Below are 5257 nucleotides of genomic sequence, written 5' to 3'. Positions count from 1 at the left end.
AGGGCCAAATACATATACCAATCAATTGCACCCAAAAATCGATTTTTCAATAACATGTAAGAAGCACTGTGCAGAACCTATGTACAACCAATCAATATCATCAAACAAAGTCAGAGCCTTATTTATGAAAGCCTTGCGCCACCAGTGCGTCACTTATTACCCATGTTTAAAGTCATGCATCAGCTGCACATGGCAATCATAAATAAGGGCCAAATACATATACCAATCAATTGCACCCAAAAATCGATTTTTGAATAACATGTAAGGAACACTGCACAGAACCTAAGTACAACCACTCAATATCATCAAACAAAGTCAGGCCTTATTTATGAAAGCCTTGCGCCACCAGTGCGTCACTTATTACCCATGTTTAAAGTCATGCATCAGTTGCACATGGCAATCATAAATTAGGGCAAAATACATATACTAATCAATTGCACCCAAAAATCGATTTTTCAATAACATGTAAGAAACACGGCGCAGAACCTAAGTACAACCAATCAATATCATCAAACAAAGTCAGGGCCTTATTTATGAAAGCCTTGCGCCACCAGTGCGTCACGTATTACCCATGTTGAAAGTCATGCATCGGCTGCACATGGCAATCATAAATAAGGGCCAAATACATATACCAATCAATTGCACCCAAAAATCGATTTTTCAATAACATGTAAGAAGCACTGTGCAGAACCTATGTACAACCAATCAATATCATCAAACAAAGTCAGAGCCTTATTTATGAAAGCCTTGCGCCACCAGTGCGTCACTTATTACCCATGTTTAAAGTCATGCATCAGCTGCACATGGCAATCATAAATAAGGGCCAAATACATATACCAATCAATTGCACCCAAAAATCGATTTTTGAATAACATGTAAGGAACACTGCACAGAACCTAAGTACAACCACTCAATATCATCAAACAAAGTCAGGCCTTATTTATGAAAGCCTTGCGCCACCAGTGCGTCACTTATTACCCATGTTTAAAGTCATGCATCAGTTGCACATGGCAATCATAAATTAGGGCAAAATACATATACTAATCAATTGCACCCAAAAATCGATTTTTCAATAACATGTAAGAAACACGGCGCAGAACCTAAGTACAACCAATCAATATCATCAAACAAAGTCAGGGCCTTATTTATGAAAGCCTTGCGCCACCAGTGCGTCACTTATTACCCATGTTTAAAGTCATGCATCAGCTGCACATGGCATTCATAAATAAGGGCCAAATACATATACCAATCAATTGCACCCAAAAATCGATTTTTGTTTAACATGTAAGAAGCACTGTGCAGAACCTATGTACAACCAATCAATATCATCAAACAAAGTCAGAGCCTTATTTATGAAAGCCTTGCACCACCAGTGCGTCACTTATTACCCATGTTTAAAGTCATGCATCAGCTGCACATGGCAATCATAAATAAGGGCCAAATACATATACCAATCAATTGCACCCAAAAATCGATTTTTGAATAACATGTAAGGAACACTGCACAGAACCTAAGTACAACCACTCAATATCATCAAACAAAGTCAGGCCTTATTTATGAAAGCCTTGCGCCACCAGTGCGTCACTTATTACCCATGTTTAAAGTCATGCATCAGCTGCACATGGCATTCATAAATAAGGGCCAAATACATATACCAATCAATTGCACCCAAAAATCGATTTTTCAATAACATGTAAAAAACACTGCACAGAACCTAACTACAACCACTCAATATCATCAAACAAAGTCAGGGCCTCATTTATAAAAGCCTGGCGCCACCAGTGCATCACTTATTACCCATGTTTAAAGTCATGCATCAACTGCACATGGCAATCATAAAAAAGGCCAAATAAAAATACCATTCATTTGCACCCAAAATCGATTTTTAAATAACATGTAAAAAACACTGCGCAGGACTTATATACTAACATACAATTTCACTTCTAAAACATAACTATCTGCTTCCAAATATTCTCCATAGAGAAAATAAATCTCTATCTAAATTAAATGAATCATTACTTACCTTTAGAAATGCTTTTGGAGATTGAAAACAGTGTCAGACACACACACCAATTTTTCTTTAGCAGAGGAAAAGGTGTGCTCTCAATACACTGAAACCAAGACTGGCATAGAAAATCTCTATCTTTGTACACATATGCCTTAATTCAACCAATGAAAACTCTTCCCTCACTATTTTCAAACCAACACCCATCCCCCTCTCAAACCTTTCTATCTGTTACCATAGCAACTCCCTCCTAACTGAACTCTAAGGTTCAAAAGTTTATCTTACAATGTTGCAAATTAACTCAGCAAGGATGTTTGACCTGTCAATACAGCAGCCTATACAGGGTATTTTTGCTTTTGGTGACTTTTTTTAAACCATTCAAATTGCTTCTTTCACACAACATAACCATACACCCTAACTTTCAGTTTTCAACTATCTGAATCCACCAATCATTGCTAGTGATTCAAGAGCACAGAAACTCCACAATTATTTTTTTGTGAACTCCTACTGTTCCAACTGCCATTTCATTCCCACACTTCATCTGACTGGACCAGAACCTTCTCACATCATGTACTCTGTTTGGGTTATTGGACATAGCTACATCCACTGGGCTCAAAGGTATGCAGCTAGCAGAAATTTTCATAACCTTGATTTATCAAATGTGGAAATCAAGTGGATTGGCCACAGAGGATTAAAATGTCACCAATTGATACCATTGGTGAAAACCTTTTTGCATCTGCCAGAACCTGACCTTATAATTGTGCACTGTGGTGGAAACGATCTAGGCACATTAACTGGGGTAGGTCTGGAAATGCTATTAAAGGACACCTTTCATCAATTGATGATACTTTTTCCCCACACTGCCTTGGTATATTCCAATATATGCCAAAGACAGAAATGGAACTGGTCCAACCAATTTGGTCCACAATTTGAGAAAGCACGGAAACATGTAAATAAATCTGTTTCTGCTTACATGAGAGACTATGGAATGGGTTCATTATACAATAATAACTTGCGTTACAACATGCAAGACATCTACAGAGGAGATGGAGTGCACTTCTCAGATGAGGGGAATAGAATATTCCTCCTGAATTTAAGAATGTGTATTGGAACCTACTTGTAGGTACCTAAATCAACCACAGAACCCAAAAGCTCTTTTCAGAGCTACCCTAACTCTGATCATTCAAAGCGTTTATTTTTTTCTAACTTTTTTCACTATTTTTCACCAAAGTACGCGTACGAGTACGCTTAAAGGTGCGCGTACCGGGCGCTTCCCCCGCAAAAAATATCACATATTTTTTTTTTGTTTTCACCTTTATGAGCCTCCTAAGACCCCCTCAGAAAACGTAGAGGGTCAAGAAGTCTCTACTGTGCCCCCTTCTAGCCATACCGAACATTGATTGCCCTCCATCTTGTGACTCGATTGTCCCGAAACACAAAATGGAGGGCTCCCGTTACGCTGCCGGTGCGCGTACTGGAGCGCGCACTAGTAAGCGCAAAATAAAAAAAGGTGGGAAAGTAATTTACGGAAAACCCAATGGAGACACTTTCATCAAATATAGAATACGCCCTACTACATAGCAGTCCCTACCATTTGCACAAATTTGGTGAAATTCCATTGAGACATTTAGGCTACAGGCCTGTCTAAATATCCTGAGGTAAATTACATGACAAAAACACACTTGTAATGTTAGAATTTACAACCAATTAAAAAGTATCTCTCATTTTCTACGATTTTTTCCTGTCGTTTGATTGGTTAAGTACAACAATATATATAAAAGAAGAGAGGGAAACACAGCAATTTTGACTACTGCTTCCTGAAGTACACTTGAAAACAAATTTCACTGTCAACTTCAACTAATTTCTCTAAGGTAACTTCTAATTATGGAAGTATATTGTACACGTTAAGTTTATTTCTTAAAAAATATTCTGTTAGTGATATGCTATCCCTCTTTAATAGTTAGAGATAGACATAGACTTCTCTGTAATAGTTATGGATTGAGTTAGGCTTCTCTGGTATACTAGCTCTACTAATATAGTTAATTTATATGCAATTTTCAGAAAGAAAATGGAAGGAGAAAATAAGGCAAATGATACTTCTATCAAAGTAAAGGTGGAAAAACCAGAAGATGAAAAAAAAGAAGTTGATTTCATGGATGACTCTTTGGATGAACAGTTTATAGAATGTTTGGAAGAAATTGAATCATGTACATATAATTATGAGGAAATTCCGGACAATATTATGTTAGAAATTTTATTAAATTATGAAAAAGAATCAGAGGAATAAATTTATCTTTAATAATTTCAATTGTTTCAGACAATATTCTTTTTTATATGTAATTCATGAAGTATTACCAAAAATGTTTAAAATATAAAGTGAGACTTATAGTATACTGTTCAACTATTTTTCTGTTACATAGTAAGTTTACTCATAGTTACTACCTTTCTCCCACTATATTATAATTTTTGAAGTGATTATTTTTCCATAGTACCCTCCCCGATACGCTCCCCCGTGCGCGCACCAAGCGCTTCCCCCGCGAAAATCGAAAAAAAAAAATTTTTTTTGAGGCCCCGCGGGGCCCTTTAATGGCCCCCATATCAAACCTAGGGGGTCAGGGGGGGTCTACCCTGCCCCCTTATGGTCAATTCCACCCTTTGTTTTTGCCACCTCTTATGACTAGATTTTACCGATAGACAAGATGGCGGCCGCTCCGGACTGTTTAGAATGTTTACAGACAACTGAGAGCCAATCAGCTTTCTGCGCGCAAGTCGCGTGGCGCGCCGGGAGCGCTCACGGGTGCGCGCACCCGAGAGCGCATATAGATATATATATTTTTTTGAACGTTAATTTCTCAAAATCCACTGAAGCACATATCTTGAGACATAGCAAAGGCACATCGGGCTACCAGTCCCTACAATTTTGCCAAGTTTGGTGGAAATCCATTCAGCCGTTCGGGCTAAAAGTGAAATCGACCGCCCTATGGAAATTAACATGGGGAAAACGCGTTTTGGGACCCCCCTTTTATCTCGGCCCCCGCTTGACGAATCCCCCCCAAACTTTCAGGGAAGGACCGGACCGCCATGAGACCATTTTCCTGAAAATTTCAGGCAGATTCGACAACCGGCGCCAAAGTTATTCAAAATAGAATGTTGAGATTTAACATTGAAAATTATCCTAACTATAACTACCTACTGGCGACCGCCAGTAGGTAATATATATATATATATATATATATATATATATAGTTTGGC

The sequence above is a fragment of the Lissotriton vulgaris genome, chromosome 11, assembly GCF_964263255.1.
Source record: "Lissotriton vulgaris chromosome 11, aLisVul1.2, whole genome shotgun sequence".
Taxonomy (NCBI): domain Eukaryota; kingdom Metazoa; phylum Chordata; class Amphibia; order Caudata; family Salamandridae; genus Lissotriton; species Lissotriton vulgaris.
The sequence above is the reverse complement of the archived record's forward strand: the minus strand, read 5'-3'. Positions refer to the sequence as shown.